Source organism: Triticum dicoccoides, unplaced genomic scaffold (assembly GCF_002162155.2).
Source record: "Triticum dicoccoides isolate Atlit2015 ecotype Zavitan unplaced genomic scaffold, WEW_v2.0 scaffold59314, whole genome shotgun sequence".
Taxonomy (NCBI): domain Eukaryota; kingdom Viridiplantae; phylum Streptophyta; class Magnoliopsida; order Poales; family Poaceae; genus Triticum; species Triticum dicoccoides.
Genome location: NW_021284603.1, coordinates 160,936 through 182,381, shown reverse-complemented (window position 1 = coordinate 182,381; position 21,446 = coordinate 160,936). Strand labels below are relative to the sequence as shown.

Genomic DNA, 21,446 nt, shown 5'->3' with positions numbered 1-21,446 from the left:
CAGTGTACATATACACACTGTATTCCAGTATAGTTTGTACCCAGCTCCTTGAGTAAATTTCCTCAAGTTCAATTGCAAATATTTGTACCAATCATTCATACACCAATTCCGTATGATTTCATTTATCAACCAAATAAATGTAGTATATAATGTTTTGGAAGACACCAAAAATTCCTACATCTCCCACTTGTCTGAAAAACATTCAATCAAAAATCCTAAGGCCCATGTTCCTGACATGTTTGCAAAACAATTCCTGACTAAGAGGTTTAGTCAGTGGATCTGCCAACATATCAGTACCAGGCAAAAATGCAAGCCGAACAGTTTTCAGCCTATTTATTACATCTCTAATATAATGGTACTTTCCCTCAATATGTCTAGCCCTGCTATGAAACTTGGGATCCTTGGAAAGTTTAATCGCAGCTTGATTATCACAATAAATAGTGACCGGATCGGACGCATTTTCAACTATCTCTAGAGAAACCAGAAAGTTCCTCAACCAAACGCCATCTTTTACAGCTTCATTCGCAGCAATGTACTCTGCTTCCATAGAAGACTGCGCCACAGAAGTTTGTTTCTTGCTCTTCCAAGAGATAGCACATCCAGCCAAAGTAAATAGACAACCTGACGTCGACTTCCTTTCATCAAGGTCTCCCTGCCAGTCAGCATCAGTATATCCCTGCAGCTGAAGATTATCACCATTAAAGCAAAGAGAAAAGTCCATCGTTCCTTTTATATATCGCATAGCATATTTTATTTGCTTCCAATGAGCTTCCCCGGGATTTTTCTGAAATCTGCTCAACATTCCAACAGTGTGACACAAATCTGGTCTAGTAAAAAGCATTGCATACATGAGAGACCCCAGAGCAGAAGCATAAGGTATATTTTTCATTTCCCTTATTTCCTTAGGAGTTTTAGGACATTGTTCCTCACTAAGTTTAGTTCCTTTTATCATTGGTACATTTGCAGGTTTGCAATCTTCCATAGAAAATCGTTTCAAAACAGTTTTGAGATAAGCTTTTTGAGACAGCCCCAAAACTTTCCTTTTCCGATCTCTATGTATTTCCACCCCCAAAACATAAGAGGCTTCCCCCAAATCTTTCATATCAAAAGTGGATGATAACCAAGATTTCACTTCCATTAAGGTTCCCTCATGGTTTGAAGCAATTAAAATGTCATTGACATACAAAGATAATAATGCAAAGTTTCCTCCCACTATATTGAAATAAATACAGTGGTCTCCTTCCATCATAGAGAAACCATATGATGTGATTGCAGCATCAAATAAGGTATTCCATTGCTTAGAAGCCTGCCTCAAACCATAGATTGATCTTTTTAACTTACATACTTTATTCTGATTTCCTTTTTCCACAAAACCATCTGGTTGTGTCATATAGATTTCCTCTTTTAAATAACCATTTAGAAAAGCTGATTTGACATCCATTTGATGGAGATCAAGATCAAAATAAGCAGTTAAGGCACATAAAATGCGTATAGAAGTGAATTTTGCAACAGGAGAAAATGTTTCCACAAAGTCTACTCCTTCCTTTTGTGTATATCCCTTAGCAACTGATCGAGCTTTATATTTTTCCACACCTCCTGAAGCATTGAGTTTCCTTTTGAATATCCATTTAGATCCTATGGCCTGGCGGTTTTGGGGTAAATCAACAAGTTCCCAAACACCATTTCTTTCCATGGAGTTTAGTTCTTCCCGCATAGCTTCCAACCATAGTCCAGATTCCTCACAATCAATGGCTTGTTTGTAAGTTTTAGGTTCTTCCTCTAAAGACACTTTAGAGTGCACTTCCCCTAAAAACACAAAATAATCATCTAGATAAGAAGGTGTTTGTGTGTTCCTCCCACTTCTTCTAGGCATACTAGTTGAAGGAGTTTCTTCCATATTTATGTCAGGGATTTGGCTTGAAAGATTACCATTAGAGTCATTTACTACTTCCTCGGATTCTTCATCTATCAATTCCACTCTAGCCCTCTTAGCACGACGTGGAGTGTCCTGATCTAAAAACATAGCATCTCTGCTTTCCAATAACTTCTTATTGTTGGGATCATAAAACCTATAACCATTGGAACCAGTAGAATATCCAACAAAAATTCCTGGAGTGGTCTTAGGTTGCAGTTTGGTTCTGTTCTGGCTAGGGATTTTTATTTGAGCATTGCAACCCCAAACAGCCAGGTGCCTTAGTGTTGGTTTCCTCCCTTTCCACAGCTCATAGGGAGTGACCTTTACTGATTTTGAGGGTGAATGATTTAATAAATAAACTGCAGTATGCAGTGCTTCCCCCCAAAAACTTAAAGGTAAATCTGAGTAAGACATCATGGATCGAACCATATCCATCAACGTCCTATTTCTTCTTTCCGCTACAGCATTTTGTTGGGGTGTGTAGGGTAATGTGTAGTGATGTACTATCCCATGTTCTTTACAGAATTCATCCAAAATTCCAGATGTGTACTCTCCTCCTCTATCGGTCCTAAGGACTTTAATTTTCCCATTTAATTGGTTTTCCACTTCAGCCTTGAAACTTTTGAACATGTCAAAACCCTCAGACTTGTGTTTAAGGAGGTAGACATAACCGTATCGGGAGAAGTCATCAATGAATGTGATAAAATACACCTTCTGTCCTATCGTGGGTGTTGTCATTTCCCCACAAATATCTGAATGAATTATGGCTAAGGGCTCACTAGATCTTTCGGCTTTAGGAAAGGGAGCTCTAGTCATTTTTCCCATGATGCAGGCTTCACAAATTCCATAATCTTCCCATTTAAAATTCAGAATTCCAGAACTAATCAATCTTTTAATCATGTTCTTTGATATATGTCCTAGCCTTAAATGCCATAGGTAGGATTCGAAACAATTGTCATTTCCGGCTATATTCCTCACAATGGAGTGGTTTTCAGCAACTAAACTGTCCAAAGCATCAATATCGGAAATATCTTCAATATAATAGAGGCCTTCTACACGGCTCCCTGATTGTATTAATTTTCCTTTTAGCAATATTTTAACCTTCCCATTGCCAAAGTTAACATCAAAGCCTGCAGATTCTAGTCTAGATACCGATATGAGATTTTTCCTCATATCTGGAGCAAATACAGTATTCTTAAGGAGTAATATTCCTCCACTTGGGAGTTTTAGATTATAGTCCCCAATTCCTAGTATATCTGCCTTTGATGTTGTTCCTAGATAAATAAATCTAGTTCCCTTTTGTATTGGTTTAAATGAACAGAAAGAATTCCTATCTCTTGCAATGTGTGAGGTGGAGCCAGAATCAACCACCCAACTATTTGACAAGGAAGTTGTAAATAGAGATTCTGAACATACAAAAACATGTGACATACCATCAGGTGAAGAATTTCCCCTTCTATTATCCTGATGCTTGGACTGGTTGTTGTTATACTTCTTATCATCTGGCTTCCTCTTCTTAGTGCATTCAGATCTGAAATGTCCTTGTTCACCACAATTATGGCAATTAAATTTCCTCTTGTCAACCTTCTGATTTGAGTTTCTTCCATTGTAATCACTCCTATCACGCTTCTGATTTATTTTATCCCTCAAATCTGTCCCATGTTTCGTCTTTTGCCAATTCCTCTTGCCTGAAGACTTGTCCTCACCAAGGTGTAGTTCATCATGTTGAGACCTTCTTTCTTTCCCTTGTGTGGACTTCCTGTCTTCTTCCATGAGTAGATGATGTCTAAGCGTCCTCATGTTCAGCACCCGCTCAGTATGACAAAATGATATTTTGAATTGTTCCCAAGAGTTTGGCAAAGAGTTAAGAGCAACCATGACTTGAACTTCCTCAGGGAAAGGGTATCCAGCATACTTTAGTTCCTCTACTAACACACATAATTTATTCAGATGTGCACTAACAGCTGTGGTTTCTGTCATCTTCGCAGTCAAAAATTGATTCACCAAGCTAAGAACTTTGATAAGTGAAACTTCCCCAAAGTCCTTTTCCAATCTCCTCATTATTTTGCGAGATGATTCCTCTGGTTCATATTCTCCGGCTAGAGAATCAGACATAGATCCAAGCATAAACACTCTAGCCTTTTTATTGTCCTTAGTCCACTGAGTAATTTCCTCACGGTAGTTTTTCTTCTCCTCATCCTCAGCTTCAGCGGATGGTTGGGTCGGCTTAGACTGAGTTATGATATAATCAACATTTTCAGCAGTGAGGAGAAACATAATCTTCCTCTTCCAGACAGTAAAATTTGAACCATCCAATTTACAGGACCTAAGTAATTCAGCAAACACACTGTTGGAAGCCATTGGGAAGGGTGATTACCGTAGCAAGATTCCAGAAATCAATCTGTAGCAGCAGCAGGAACAAATAAAGCTGTAACCTGCAGATTCAGAGAACCTAACAGCAGCTCGTGTGGCTTGGTGACTTCTCTAGGCAGAGGACTTGGAGCAGCGGCAATTCCAGCAGGTCGGAGGTCCCGGCTGGTTGACGGCGACCCGGCGGCCACGGCGAGACGGCGGCCGCGGTGAGACGGCGACCACGACGAGACGGCGGCCACGGCGAGACGGCGGTCGCGGCGAGGACGGCAAGGTGGAGTCGCGGTGGAGGTAGCAAGGCGGGCTTGCGGTGGAGGCGGCGAGATAGAGCGAGCGGTGGAGGCGGCGAGATCGAGCGAGCGGTGGAGGCTAGATCGATTGTGTGGCTCCGTTCCGGATATCTTGGAGTGTACGCAGCGGAAGTTGATTCCTCTCAGGAAATTAGCATAAAAGGATGACGTCCTTTTTCCAATCTCTAATAATGAGATTTTTTACGGCCGTCAAAACTCTATGCAATTTGCTCTGATACCAATGTTGAAAAATAACATAGCATGAGTATGTTTGTCTACCCTCTAATTCCTCCGCCAAATCCGTGGTGCGGCTCACAATGCGTATATGAGGCTAGAGGGTAGGGACATATTTATACTCATATTCCTGAAAATTCAAATCCGTATCCGGATAGAATTCAGTTAGACTCCTAATCGAATTAACCAACCACGATCATAACCGATTATTTTCCGAGTCAAATTCCTTCTTATCCCTAAGCACATATATGTGAGATATATGCCATGTTTAAATAGTATATGATTCCTATTTAAACGTGTAGACTTATCAATCTACAGAGCTGAACCTGTAAATAGCCTAGCCAATTCCAAACATATACTGTGCCCAGGCAAATAATTCCAGTGTACATATACACACTGTATTCCAGTATAGTTTGTACCCAGCTCCTTGAGTAAATTTCCTCAAGTTCAATTGCAAATATTTGTACCAATCATTCATACACCAATTCCGTATGATTTCATTCATCAACCAAATAAATGTAGTATATAATGTTTTGGAAGACACCAAAAATTCCTACAAGGGTTACCGTGATTACTGGGGCAAGAAGTCACACGTACAGAACAGGACACTTCCGGGCATGATTTGTGGACGGTTCAGTCTGGGAAAGAGATCTAGTGCAGGATGTTTTAAATCTAAACAAATATGACTAGAAGATATCTGTAAATAAAAGGAAATTTCCTTCTGTCTTTGTGTTGGGCAGGTCCCACCTTGGAGCGTGAAACGATGAATTTGAACTTGTCCTTTTCGAGTGGAGTGAAAATCCTTACCAGTTCCCTATGTAACGAGTGACCAGATCCATTAGCTCATGCTGTTTTGTCTCCACGCTGCAACACGAGCATACATAAACTCAGCCTTGACAGAAAAACACACAGGGCAAGCTCGCTTACAAGAACAAGCCGGAGCTCGCTCAGTTAGCGAACGCTGCTAAGCTGTCTGCAATCTTACTTGTTTTCCTGCAGGTGGCGTCTGCCGTCAGCCAGCACCACACTCATGACCCACAGACGTCCGTCGCCTTCTTCTCGCAAGCTCCAGGGGTGATGACGCTGAACGGGTTCGACAGAGGAGAGCAGCGCGGCGGGCCGTCATCATGCGACGGTATATTCCACGGTGATAGGGAGTCTGTGATGACGATTAATACGAAGCTGTATGCAGGCGGGTCCCGGTGCCACATCGTGTTTCGTGTCACAAGCACGCAGACCGGGCGCAGTGCGTTCGTCGAGGTCGTGGACGAGTGCCATGACTGCCGTGATGACGAGGTGGGATCGTCGGCAAGGAACGAGATCCTCTGACTTAGTTTGTTCTACTGCCGAGGGACGTCATTCCCGCTGCACCGTCCATCAGGCATCCAACGATGCTCGCAGAAACTACAGCCCGTTCCAGCTTTCTAGCTCAGATGGAAGTGGAAATACGCGGCCCATCGGCCCAGTCTAACGCTAGCGAGAAGAAAGCGAGGGAAGCCAGGGAAAAAGGCGCGAGAGGCCACAGAAAAAGGCGCCAACAGTACAGAAACGGCGCCAAAGTTGATCGGAAGGAGATCCCTGGCGCCCGACCGGCTGCTCTGCTCCTCGATCTCACGTAAGTCTCCATAGCTCTTTCAGATGAAAGAAGTAGCCTGCTAAACTTGGATCGGGCATCCCTTTTTCTGAAATTGATTGAACTTCGACCTTCAAATTACTTTAGAGCTTGATTAAATTTCCCTTTTTGCGATGGAAGAAGTATCTTGCTAAACTCGGATTAGGCATCCCTTTTTCTGATGAAAGAAGCAGTCTGCTGAACTCCGATCAAGCATTCTTTTCCTGATGGAAGAAGCAACTGAGAGGGAAGAAGAGGCTGATACAGTGCACCATGATTCTAATTCTAATAAGTAAATTTTCTTATCCGAAGTATACTGATTTTTCTTGATTTTATTCTTATCCCCAATTACGCTATTCTTTGCTTATTCTCTTATGGAAATCTTTTTCCAGTGACTATAGGTCCCAATATTTTCTATGCACTTTCATAAGTCTAATGTTAATGTCATTTACATTACAGAGTTGTGTTGCCTAGTTTGGTACCTCATATTGGCATGGAATTTAGAAATTCAGATGAGGCATGGGCATTTTGGCTTACCTACAGTAGACAAAAAGGATTTGAGGTCAGAAAAAGGTATACAAACAAGAGGCCAACAGATGGCATGGTTACATCATGTAGATTTGTTTGCGCGAATGAAGGTCATCGAACACAAGACAAAAGGGATTATTTAACAAAGTGTCCTCGAGCTGAAACTAGAACCGATTGTCAAGTCTACATGAATCTTAAAATGGATCGAAAGAAGGAAAATCTAAAAGTGTCTGAGTTGGTTTTGGAACATAATCACACACTACACCTGCCAGAAACCTTACACCTAATGGTATCACAAAGGAAAATTTCAGAGTTGCAAGCATTTGAAATTGAAACGGCGGATGATGCAGGAATTGGGCCAAAAGCTGCACATGAATTGGCTAGTCGCCAAGTTGGTGGATCACTCAATCTTAGTTATACCCTCCATGATCACAAGAACTACTTGCGTACCAAGTGCCAACGAGAAATGGCATATGGTCAAGCAGGTAGCATGCTTAAATATTTTCAAGGCAAAATTGCTGAAAACCCGTCATTCCAATATGCATTGCAAATGGATTGTGAAGAACAAATAGCAAACATATTTTGGGCTAATGCAAAGATGATCATGGACTATGCACATTTTGGTGATGTTGTCAGTTTTGACACTACTTTTGGAACAAATAAGGAGAGCAGACCCTTTGATGTGTTTGTCGGTTTCAACCATTTTAGAGAAATTGTAGTTTTTGGTGCTGCTCTCATGTATGATGAAACATTTGCATCCTTCAAGTGATTGTTTGAGGCCTTTCTAATAGCTCATAAAGGAAAGGGGCCTAAAACATTCTATACCGATCAAGACGTTGCAATGGGAAAGGCAGTTGGGGAAGTGTTTACAGAAGCATGGCATGGATTATGCACCTTTCACATTATGCAAAATGTTGTCAAACATCTACGTGAAGAGAAGGATGAAGAGCTGAATGAAGAGAAGAAAAAAGAGAAGAAAAGGGGGAAGAAAAAAGGGTAGAAGAAAGAGAAAAATGAAGAGAAGAATGAAGAGGAGGATGAAGAAACAAGTATTCTATCTGATTTTAGCGCGTGCATGTTTGAGTATGAAGACATTGCAGAATTTGAACAGAAGTTTGACCTCATGAGGAAAAAGGTGAGTAAGCAAACCTGGTTGGATAGTATATATAAGTTAAAAGAAAAATGGGCTGAATGTTATATGAAGGACATCTTCACATTAGGAATGAGAAGTACACAATTGAGTGAGAGTTTGAACAATGACTTGAAAATCCATTTCAAATCTGATTTTGATATCATCCGGTTCTTTAAGCATTTTGAAAGGGTTGTGCAAGGGAAAAGGAATAATGAACTGAATTCGGAATTTGAATCAAGGAAAAAGTTGCCTAAATTATTTATGAAGAGACCACCACCTATATTGGTGCAAGCTAGCAAGTTGTATACACCATGTATATTTGAAGCTTTTCAAGGCGAATATGAAATATCCTTATCAGCTTGTACCAAAGCATTGGATGGTTGTAATGAATATCTTGTTGGAGATTTTACCTATGAGGAGGAGTATAAAGTTATCGGCGATCCTTTGAAGCAAACAGTTGAGTGCAGTTGCCGGCAGTTTGATAGAATTGGGATATTATGTGGCCATGCCCTGAAAATTCTTGATTTGATGAATATCAAGTCACTACCGGCACATTATGTGTTAAAGCGATGGTCACGAGAAGCACGAAGCGGAACTGTACAAGACAACATGGGAAGAAATATAATCGCAAATCCAAATATGGATGCCATTCTTGGCTACCGATATATGTCCCTCAAATTTTAAAATTTGGCACATCGAGCAGCCAACTTTCAAGAATGCATCGTGTTAGTAGATAGCACACTTGACATGCTTGGTAAGCAGATTGAAGAAAAAATTAGTGCATGTACAAGCACATCTGGGTACCCATGTACTATTCCCACAAATGCTAGCCCACCAAATGACTTGTTGGCTAATGCACGCCTAAAGAAAAAGGATATCGAAACAAAAAGTGCTAAACGAAAAAGAAATTGGATTGAGATGAACCACAAGGCTAGGAAAAAGAGAGAAAACAAAACTACATCACAGTTTGAGGAAGAGGTATGTTTCTAAATAACTATTGTCTTTTCAATGTTAATATTCTGCCCATTAATTCTCATAACCCTCAAATTTTCTTTCATTAGAAGAAACAAGAGGTTGGACAAGTTGCAGATGTTATAGTTTACAAGGACAATATGAAGGAGTCTCAAGATTACAAGGACAATCTTAGCTTTACTCAACTTTTGATGGTAATCTTGCCCATATAATTAGTCTAGAAATTTAGGGGATGGCAATTATTCTTATAAATACTTACTTATTTAATTCAATTTCCAGGGACCAATTACAGATGATCTATTTACTGGGTCGTAGTGAAGGGCTACTATTTTTGGGCAACCATATGCTCTTTACTTGAATGAGAGCACAAACAAGCATGGTTTTGTGAAATTTGGCCATTCAGAGATATACTCCCTGGGTTGGCATCTATTTTGTTCAATGCACCTGCAATTTCGGTATGCATGCTCATTTACATTCAGCAGCCAAAGCAGGCATTATGACTTGCAAATCATTTTATGGAAGGACATGCTCACAAATTGTCAATAGCAGGTGATATCCTCTTTAATTAACAACACCTGTTATATGCTTTCAAATTGACAACCTTATATCACAACAGTTCAATTCAGTGCATTTCTACCAATTCTGTCCGATTTTGCACACACACTCTGTTTACTGGAACAATTCTTCAGCCAAAACAAACATTCAAGAAAGCAGGAACATTTTCCATACAAATCTGTTCAACTCTGCACATGTACAAGTACCACTTAGGTCGGACCAATTCTGCAAATGTAGAAGTACAAACTAGAAAAGTAATTCAATCATAGCATTCATTCAAAATGCTGCTGTAGCTTCTCCCTTTTTACTCTGAAAACATTGGTACATCAAGACACAATACAAGCAGCAGAGCAGATGGCCCGCAGAAGCCTTGACGAGGCTGGCTTCGTGGCCTCGGCAGCTCGGCGGCGCCTACGGCGCCGACTCCGCAGCTCCACGGCCTCGATAGCTCCGACGCATCGCGCCCTGGACGAGGCAGCTGCTGGCTCCGCTGCCTCCATTGCTAGGCGCCCTGACACCTGGACGAAGCGGCGGCTGTCTGCCGCCTCCACGGCTAGGCGGCGTCGCGTCCTCCCGGAGCTGCTCCTCCCCGCCGGCGAACCCTAAGGCGAGGCGAGAGTTCCTTTTTTTTAACGAGACGAGAGCTCAGGCGACGAATCGATGGGTGTCGTCCTGGGCCGGATGAGCTGCTTGTGTTCGTGTAGACACGAACGAAAGAGAAGGAAAGAGCGCACCTCACACGAGTCGTCAGATCGCCAACGGACGGCACAACGCGTACTACTTCCCTTGGCAGTAGATCCCGCTAAGTCAGAGGATCTCGTTCCGTCGGCAATCGTGTGGGAACTCCTTGGGCTCGACACCAAGGCCGGCCTGCTACCAGTTATATTGGGCTGGTAAGAGCCTGAGAGGTCGACTGGTGTACCCGCTTGCCGATGAGATATATTGTTCCTGTGCAGTCTCTCGACGGCGGAGTAGCGGAATAAGTAATAAATTACTTGCATACACGATACACGCATGGTGTGTGAGCAATATATAAGCAGGAGAATCGCTAAATAAAGCAATCTATATTTATCTCTAAGCGTCAATCGATGCAAGTCGCGTATGCAATGCACATATCCTTTTCTCTCCCGTGGAAAGAGAGGCGACCCCATTCCAACCGCCCCGTCGGTGAGGCCATCGTCTCCTTCTCTCTCGTTTGTCGATCCGACGGGGGAGGTGGTGGGAATGATGGATCTCCGGTGTGGTGATTTAGTTAGGTCTCTTACGAATAAGGTTTCGCTCCCTAAAGGCCGTGTTGTGGTGGTGATGGCAGCACCATGCAGATTAAGGTTTAAGGACCCCGATCTCCTAGTCCACTTGATGAGCTCTGCTTCTCGTCCATGATGAAGATGAGGGTGGGGGTGAGGGAAGGGTCAGCTGCTAGAGCAGCAGATCTGGTTTTGTCTTTGTGTGTTGTAGGTGGTCTTCAATGGTGTCGTCCAACGAAGTGGATGAGCGCATTTCGTATCTCATTTTTCTAGTTTCTTCTCCGACCATTGATGTTCGGTCAACTTTTAATTGTTTGGAACGTTAGATCTTCCCGGATCCACGTTGGTCGTCAAAGCCCTCGTCGGCGCTGTCTTCTTCAGGGCAGAAGCATCTTTTTGAGACTGTTGTCGCTGATGTCTTTTGGCTCCGACCGACGACTTCTTGACCGCTATGTCATTGTTTCCTCGGCTCTGATTGTATTTCAGAGGTCTAAAGGCAGCATTGAGTTTTATTCAAGTCATCAAGTGTATACAACGTCGATTTTCAAGGATATTTGTGTAATTTTCGGTATCTTTAAAGATGTCCATGTAAAGTTTGGTTGAATTTAATATGTAGCCTTTGGCTTTTTTCACCACGGAAATAGTTCTAAGAATGTACTTTACCAGAGAGTTGTTTGATGGCATAATCAGAACTTTGACAGATGTTCAGTATATTCCAAAGATGAAGAGAAATCTTATCTCTGTTAGTGCCCTTGATGCAAAGGGGTACAAGTATTACCGAAAAAGGCTTCCGCCCCGCTTTATAGATAAAGCCAAGCACCACGACGAGGTTCAACAACACACACACGCACACAAAGGTCTAGCACCACAAGAAGTCAAAAGGTTAATGCTGAGGGCACAGCTCAACAAGCCCTGAAAAACAAAAAAAAGAAAGGCGCGCACGCGGAGGGTGCGGCACAACCTCTAGTCTGGCTCCGGGGATGGTGGGGGGAGCGGTGGCGCCAAGCTGAAGGCCATCGAGCGGAGGTCGGCGATGAGGTTGTTGATGATGACCCGATCCTGGGGGCGGCTAAGCGGCCGCCAGAGCTGCAAATATCCACACATTTTAAAGATGGCGTCAGTAGCACGTCGAAGAGGGACCTTCTGAATGACAAGCTTATTGCGGACGGTCCAAAGCGTCCAGGCAAGGATCCCAACGCAGAGCCATCTGATATGGCAGTAGCGAGGGGGGAGGCCTGGATTTCCGCAAGCAGGTCAGGGAAGTTGGTGTTACACCACTGGCCCCCAACCGTCTCGCGGAAGCAGGACCAAAGGAACTGAGCCGTAGAACACGAGAAGAAGATGTGGTTAGCATCCTCCATCGTGTCGCACAAGGGGCACTTCCCGTTCCCAGGTCCATTTCGCTTACGAACCTCCACACCAATCAGGAGGCGACCACGAATCCATTGCCACATGAAGATCCGGATCTTCAGGGGCAGGCGAATATCCCATATCAAACTAAATGGTTCAGGGGCCGTCGAGGGTGCAATGGCCGCGTAGAGGGATTTGGTGGAGAAGCAGCCGGAGGGCTCAAGTCGCCAGGAGGTGACATCTGGGGAGTCAAGGCTGTCCATAGGGAGGAGGGCAATGTCCAGCATAAGAGCGTCCCAGGCAGCAACCTCTTGAGGTCCGAAGGGGCGGCGGAAGGCGAGGCGCCCTAGATCAATAAGGGCCGCCTCGACAGATATATGCGGGTCCACTGCAATAGAGAAGAGCACCGGGAAGCGTGCGGCCAAGGGGGAGTCACCAAGCCATTGATCAAACCAGAACAGGGTCGATGATCCGGTACCGATCGCTATGGAAGTGCCAATACGGAGAACCGGGAGCAGCTGGACTACCGCCTACCAGAACTGGGAGCCGCCCGAGCGCTGACAGAATGCAAGGGGCTGTCCACGGAGATACTTGTTCTGGATGATGGTGAGCCATAGGCCTCCATCCCTATTGGCAATGCGCCAGAGCCAACGAGTCAGGAGGGCTATGTTCATGCGGCGGGAGGACAGGATCCCGAGACCACCCTGGTCCTTGGGTTTGCAGATATCGGGCCAGCTAACCATATGGTACTTCTGCTTATCCCCCTCCCCAACCCAGAAGAATCTAGACTGGTACTTGGCGATCTCCTGATGGAGGGTCTCATGTAGGCTATAGAAACTCATGAGGAACCACAGGAGGCTAGCAAGCGAGGAGTTAATAAGGATCACCCGGGCAGCCTTCGACAACCAACGGCCTTTCCAGGGTTCGACCCGATGTTGCATACGGGTCACCGTGGGGCGGAGGTCCGCCACGGTGAGGCACGAGTCACTAATGGGGATCCCCAAGTAAGTCGTGGGGAAAGAACCCAACCGATAGTTAAGTCGGTCCGCTATGGACTGTGCTTCCTCGGGAGGTGCCCCGAGCACCATCACTTCGCTCTTATCGAAGTTAATGGTAAGGCCCGACATCTGTTGGAAGCACAGGAGGAGGAACTTTAGGTTAGCAATGTCATGGGCAGTGCCCTCCACCATTATTATGGTATCATCTGCGTATTGGAGGAGGGAGACCCCCCCCCCTCCGACTAGGTGAGGGACGGCACCGTTAATGTGGCCAGCATCCTTGGCCTTGTCAAGGATGGCTGCCAGGGCATCAACCACCATGTTGAACAGAAACGGTGAGAAAAGGTCGCCCTGGCGAACCCCACAGAGGGTGGGGAAGTAGGGCCCAATGTCCCCGTTGATGTTCACCGCGGTCCGTCCACAGGAGACAAGTTGCATAACCCTAGTCACCCACCGGTCGTCAAAGCCCTTGCGAAGCAAGACTTCCCGCAAGAAACACCAGTGGACCGTGTCATAGGCCTTGTGGAAGTCGAGCTTCAGAAACACCGCTCGATGATGACGCAGCCGAACCTCATGGAGGACTTCGTGGAACACCAGAACCCCATCCAGAATAAATCGGCCTTGAATGAAGGCGGATTGGTTCGGATGGGTAATTGTGTCCGCGAGCAGGGTCACCCTATTGGCGTACCCTTTGGCCACAATCCGGAATATCACATTGCTCACGGTGATTGGCCGAAATTGGCGGATGTCGGAGGCGCCCGGGACCTTGGGAATAAGAGTCACGATGCCATAGTTGAGGCGCCCAAGATCCATGGTGCCAGAGAAGAATTCCTCGAACAGAGCCATGACCTCCGGCTTGATGGTAGAGATAGTGTTTTGAAGGTAGTCTTCTGCCCGCCGATTAATCTACCGCCTTCACCTCCAAGTCCTCCTCTTTCAACAAAACCACCAAGTCCTACCGACTTAGCCGCTGCTGTGCCATCAAGCACAGGACCCCTAGCCAGAAAAGTACACAGTACAGTTATTTCAATTTTAGTTGCAGGTTCCATAGCCAGTTTCATTTTAACCATCTCACACATCCTTTTCACCGTACACCGAAGAAGAACATGACCACGCCATGAGATGGAGGAAGAGGAGGCAGAGTTCAGTAAGCTACAAGGAACACCAACGAGGTTCACGTTTCAACAGTTAGAAGTAGCAATTCAAACCAGAGGGAGAGGGGGCGCGCGGCCTGCCCTACTTGATGCATCAGGCAGGACCTACTTGATCAAAACCGGAAAACTACAAGAGCAACCTCTCTTCTAGTCCTTTGGATGCTCTGGAAACACAGGAACGACGTGGTGTTCAATGGTATAACGCCATCAGTACCTCTCCTCAAACAGCGGATCATGGATGAAGGGTTGGCCTGGACCAAGGCACGAACCACTGGGTAGGTATAGGAACGACGTTCTAGACTACAGCTAGTGCAACCTCCAATACATACACTGTACACACACGGATGAACTGGAGTATCTCTCGTATATTCCAACTAGTAGCTGAACTGCACTACTACTTCTACCTTGTACTGAGGCTGAAAAATGCTTGGTTACAACTGCAGGGCTCGAGTCCTTTTTATAGGAGATTACAAACCGACTTGCAAGCTGCTTGACATAAGCACTTACGTCATGTATTAGTGTTACATCACTGCTGGCCTACACTGCATGATTACTAGATTACTACCTACAATAGTAAGGCCGGCCTTTATTCTTGCCGACATGCAGCTACCTAAGGGCAATAAACTATGGTGGCATATGAATACAGGTGCCTCATGAGAAAAAGTAGTTTGGGGCATTTATATTGATTTTCTCTCTCCAATGCAAGTTACCGCTAATGGACCTCATCGAGGAATCAAAAATAAAGAGTTTAGTACACATGCACCTCTACTCCTCACTTCAATTTCTTTAGCTTTTTACACCAAACCACACTTTTTCAATAAAGGAGACGTGTGGGATTGCCTAGAATTTAGCTTTTGTAATCTTCTACGAAATCTATAGAAACTATGTGGCAAGTCATGACTTGTGGTCATCGACAATTAAACTGTATTTTGATGGACTTATTCCACGATAACTCGTATATGCATCGAATATGAAAAGGGTAAGAACATAAAAGGACAAATGCTTAATTCTCTTCCATAGAATATATTAAGAATATAAGATTCCAAATTAAAGTATACATTCCAATATTACAGAGATGGTAAATGCCCGATGGATGTATATCTAAGATTTTTCATGATATGCCACAAACACATGCATTATTTGAAAGTAAAGACTTCACCGATATTCATATTACGACTAGCTACTAGTAACAGCCATAAAGGAAGCCACATATTTTATTTATGCAAGATTGCTGGCTTGCATTTCCAGTTGATGTGGCACGTGCGTATTCTTCATGTCTTAAACCTATAAAAACAGATAAATAAATCAGTAGCTGACCACATAGTAAGTAATCAAACAAGATAATATGAATTTTACAAGACCAAGATTAAATAACTTATTCTTCATCATAGAAAGAACATTAATAGTGACTACAAATATCATAATTAGTTTGACTAGATAAATCTTTTGTTTATTTACATTCCCCATTTAAAAATAAATATTAATAACGTTTTCATGTCAAAGAAATAGAATATATTTTCATGTAGACTTTTTTCTTGACAGCAATAGATATGATTGCGTCATAAATAGATGTATGAACGTAATTGCATGAATATGACTACCATACTTCACATAAATTCATATATAAAACAATTATTCTTTATTTCGAAGAGTAACTATACTTACAGCCGGTGAGGGTGTGTAGAATGCATGGATATCAATCTTTCTGTAGTTCTCAGTGTTTGGGTTGCTCTCTGGCTGAACTTTTGTGAACTTTATGGTACCACGTGCCATCGACAGTTTTCCTGTCCCACCCACAATAGCCCACTCACCATTTGCGCCACTAATTGTCCCCATCACTTGTAATGTAGACCCGCCAAAGCTGTTAATGGTGTAACTATAATTAGAAAAGGTCAACCTTAAAATAATAAAACTTATATTCATATGTTTAATCTGCAAATGGTACATGCATGCTTAAACCTGCATGGATATACCTGGAGTCCACAAAGACCATGCTGAAAGGAAGAAACCAAGATTGGCCATTGGCCTGGCTTTGGGTAGCCTGGATATGCATTCCCTTTGCCCGAGCAATGATACTTCCAGTGGAATCATTGGTGGCATGTATAGTCCAGTCATTAACTGCTATCACACCAAATGAGTTAGCAAAGCCAGGGTTGAGAATTACTTCTTGGTTGTGGGTTGCTCCAGTGACTACTTGGTGCAGGTACAAAGATAGATTGAGTTCTTCCTCACAACTACTCTTACACTTCCCTACGTAAGGATCTAAGAGAGGAGGGGTGGCGCCCATGGCTATGGCCAAATTTGAGAAGACAAGGTAAATCACAACATGGCTAGCACGGGCCATCGCTAGCCTACAGGTTTCAGACCTAGTCATTTTCCAAGTCGTAAAAAGAGGACTCACAAAGTTTACATTATTTCTAGGAAACTTGGTGTGAAAAGGCAAGAACACCACTAGTGCTGCAATGCTACTACTGCGAGTACTGCTCCGCTCCCGTGTCTTCGCCGCAAATATAGTACAGCCGTGAAATGAATGATGGTCCCCGTACTGAACACACTTGTTACCAACTTGCCACTTAAATGATTTTGAACAGAACATCCAGTGATGACGCCTCTGGAGAAGCCTGTAGTTTTCTGACCTAGTCATTACCAAGTCGTAACAAGAGGAAACATTTAGGAAATGATATGGTTCAGCCGGCGGATTATCACGCTCGCGTCCGCCGCCTTGGTTGCGCGTCACGCGTCGCACGGTGACGTGGTGGAACTGGCTCCCACAATCTCAGCTTTCTGCAACAAGGCCTCCATTGCAAAAAAAAAAACCCTGCAACCTGACATATGTTTTACAAAAAATTCCGCAACATAACTCGTGTTGCAGAAATTACTGGAACACCACATTTGTTGGAATGGTAGAAGTTGACGTTTGGCCGCTCACTCCACCCGATCTGACGTCTCGCGTGGCGGCGGAGATCCGTCGGACGAGGCGTAGCAACGCCCAAAACATCTACATTATTTCTGGGAAATGAGAGGGAAGGAACATAAATAGCGATATCCAGAGCATGCTGTTTCTCAATCTCTTCAGAAACAACATCTCTGGTATGCTTCCACCATCTTTGCACAAGTGGTCGTCAATAGGACATTTAAAGTAGGGTTCAATTTGTTGCACAGAAACAATCCGGATGATATCGGAAGCAAGTTCCCCAAGTTGTATTTTCTTAGTTGGCTCGTAATCACTTCACAGGAATCATCCCTTCCTCAATATCCAACATATCTTCCCTTATATCACTTGCCCTCAACCACAATTAATAGGTTTAGTGGGTACCTGCCTCCCACATTGGGGAAGCTGGGAGCTCTCCCATCTCTGAACTTGGATGACAATAAGCTTGAAGCGAATGACAACGAGGGTGGGAATTCATCACTTCTTTGGCAAACTGCAGCAAACTGGAGTCATTGGAACTTAGAATCAATCCTTTTGTCGGAAAACTACCAGGTTCAATTGTGAACCTCAATGACTCTCTGGTACTTAGAGTTAAGGGCGATGCTAGGCGCCGGCGCGCCGGCCGAACCGTTTCGGCCGGTCGCGTCCCAGCCGCCCGATGCAGCCAACCAAAGCCGTCAGATCTGCCTTCTCCCCTCCGCGTTGACTTCTCTCTTCTTCTTCTTCCGCGCGCGCCCACCCCGACCGCCTCCTGCCGCCGCCCACCCCTCCTCCCCTCACCTGGACCTCTTCCCCCCCTCGCAGTCCCATGTTGCTGGATGCGCTCTTCGTCCCCATCGCCGCCGGTCGCCGTCGCAGCACCCCTCGCGTTCCCCAGCAGGAAGTCGCTGCCCCCTTGTAGCAAAAAACGCCGCTGCCTTGAAGCACGCCGAAGCCCCTCTGTCGTTGCAGCACCTATCAGCCGCCGTCGTCGCTGCGTTTGTCGTGTCGCCGTGCAGCTCTCAACTTCGCCGCTTGCCACCATTGGTGAGTCGGGTTGAAGCTTTTTCTATCATCGGTTGCAGCTTTTCTCTATGCCGGTTGAAACTTTTTTCGCACATTAAAACTTCCGCCATGCCGATTGAAGCTTTTTTCACCCAGGGTTGAAGCTTTTTTTGTAAAGGTTGCAGCTTTTTCTGTGTCCAACATTTTGGTTGCGAAAAAATCCCCCGGCTGAAGATTTCTTAATCTCTGGTTGAAGCTTTTTCATCTGCGGGTTGAAGCTTTTGTCAAAACGGTTGTAACTTTTCCTCTGTTCCATTGTTTGGTTGAAGCTTTTTTATCTGTTGGATGTAGCTTTTTGCGTCCACGGTTGTAGCATGGGGAAACACGGTTGTAGCTTTTTCCTCTGTTCGCAACTCTCCCCGATGCCGCGGTTGCAGCTCCCCCCCGGTCGCCATGGTCGTAGCACGGGGCACCTCGGTCCCCTCCACGACGTTTTGCCTGCCGCCGGTTGCAGCAAAAAAAGGGGGAAAGAGGAGAAAGGAAGTGAGGAAGAAGGAAGAGGGGGAGGTGGGAACACGAGCGGGGCTGCAACCATGGCCCGACGGGGACTTCGATCTTCCAAGCTCATCCATGGCCGACGGCGAGCTGCTCACGTGCTGCATCAGGGGAGGCGAGAGATGCATGCGTTGTGGGGCGAGATCCGCGCGAGGTGGAAGAAAGCAGAAAGGATAACGTTTGGTGGCCCCCATGTCTACGTGTCGCCTGGTGGGTGGCTGGAGCAAAGCGCGCGTGGATGCGACCGGCCCAAAGTTCGGCCGGCGCACCGCGCCCAATCGTTTCCCTAGAGTTAATGGATAATATGATCTATGTGAGTATCCCTAAGGACATCGGCAATGTGGTTAGTTGGGAAGTACTTGGGATAGCAAATACTTCCATATCCGGAGTGATACTAGAGAACGTTGGTAAGCTAGAGAACTTGGTCGAGCTAGGTTTGTACAACAACAGTTTGTCTGGGCTCATACCGGCATCACTAGGAAACCTTTCGCAGTTAAATAGGCTTTATGCCTATTATGCCAACTTGGAGGGGCCAATTCCAGCAAGCCTACGAGAGTTAAAAGTCGTTTTGTCCTTTATTTGCCAAAGAATTACCATCTTAACTGTTCAATACCTACACAGATTTTGAAATTACCCAGCTTCTCTTGGTATTTGAACTTGTCACACAATTTCCATACTGGTCCTCTTCCTAATGAAGTTGGTTGTTTGGCAGATCTTAACAGTCTGACTCTATCAGCAAACTGGCTGTCTGGCAGGATACCTGATAGTATTCAGAATTGCTTAGTGTTGGAATGGATATCATTAGACAACAATTAGCATAACTCAGTCACCGAGAAATATATAATGGGGCTAGTATTGAAATATAAGGTGTCATTTATATGAATAAACCACTACAAAAGTGAGCTACTAATAAAATAATAAAGGGACGTACGTGTGATAAGGAGAGAACGGTAAAGAAGGAGCAAGGGAGTACCATTAATAAAAGAACAAGATTAATCAAAGGAACAGTGCCACATGAAAACCTAGCCGCAGATGAATACTCGCTCAATTAACCCTTACAAACTTAGCTTTAGTGGGAAGAAGAAATGCAAAAAAAAAAAACTTGTGGCACTTATAAGGAGGTGCCTGAGATATAATCGTGTCCACTTCCTTAAGCACAAACAAACAACGCAGCCTTGAGTTGTAACCCAGGAATATCTCATGATTTACTGCATCTTTGAATACATTAGAGGCTATGATTTTGACCTTGTCCGGCACATCATCCATGCCATTCAAAACTTCCAAGCATTTTTCGATTCGGTGTTGCCTTCCTTGCTGTAACACTTACTCACTCTTGCTAGAAGCTCTATCAAGTCGCCGAGGGCTGCCGGCAGCTGGCCGATTCGTTGTACGTCCTGACTACTGGAAAATGGCTTATAAGTGAACTCAAATGCCTGGCGGGCGCAATATAAAACCTGCCATTGCTACAATGGAGAAGTAGCTCTAACGTGTACTAAAATGGACCCGCCACTGCTCTTGTTACAGCAGTGGCGGGCACTATGTTGTACCCGTCATAGGTGAACTGTGTTCAAGATCCCCGCTTGGTGAAAACTTTTGGTGGCGGGTGCCGCGGTTCGCTCGCCACTGCTCCATCAGATAGTTGTGGCGGGCCGAAAATAGAGCCCACCACATATGTCTTTCGGCAACTCGCGCCATGGATGTTAAAAAAATTCAAAAAATAGCAGTGGCGGGTAGTTTCCTATGCCTGCCAGCTCGACTTAGTTGTGGCGGGTGCGTTATCGCGCCGGTCATTGTTGAGGATGGGGAGCGCGGGCTGACGTAGGTGGCGCGGTGAGGAATTCGGGAGCAGAGGTGGCACTGCGCCACGACTTGCGGAAGACACGGCACCGGAGGACAGTTGCTGGGATGCATGTAGGCAAGGGAAAGGCCAAAACAGAGCCATTGGATCATAGCTGCCGTGACAATGCTTGGTTCATAGATGGTGACGCCGAGCCAGGGCAACCGGAGATTGTTTGCAAGCGCTGCCATCGCCGTCTTCTTCTTCGGGCCGGCGAGGAAAGCTGTGAACTTTGCTTGCGGATATGGGCATTTGATTGACTGGTCTCCCCTTGTTTCCGTCACTTATATATTGAACTCCTTTTGTGTATATCATAAGCAGACGACGCACACGCGTAGCGTGACTCAGCAGCGCTCAGTTGTGTTTGCTTACAAACTCGGTCACGCATATCATAAGGCGGGAAAAGAACGCGAACCGTATTTGGTTCGGTTGCTTACGAACTCCCCTCGGACGCTGATGTTGCGGTGACGTGCGCTGTAAAGCATTTAGAGCAACTCCAACGCGTCGATCCAAAGGACGCGCGGTTTGTTCGCTTTTTTGTCCGTTTGGATCGGCTGGGCGATCGCCGTCCATCTGTATCCGACCGGTGCGCCCCACCAACCGACACAATTTTTGTTCGCTATGAAGCATGTTGAAATAATAAAATAGCCAGCGACCAGAGTTCATGCCCAGCGGCCATGCCAACATCCTCAGTTCATTCCGGCGGCCATGCCAACCTTCAAAAAAGAAGAACACAGTTCATGTTGGCGCACTTGCCAACGGCGGCACACTTGACAGGACA

The 21,446-nt window shown here is 45.1% G+C and overlaps 1 pseudogene; it reads right to left on the bottom strand.

The window, feature by feature from the left end:
* Positions 1-9,738: 9,738 nt before the first annotated feature.
* LOC119347121 lies at positions 9,739-14,049 on the bottom strand (annotated as a pseudogene).
* Between the last annotated feature and the right edge of the window lie 7,397 nt (positions 14,050-21,446).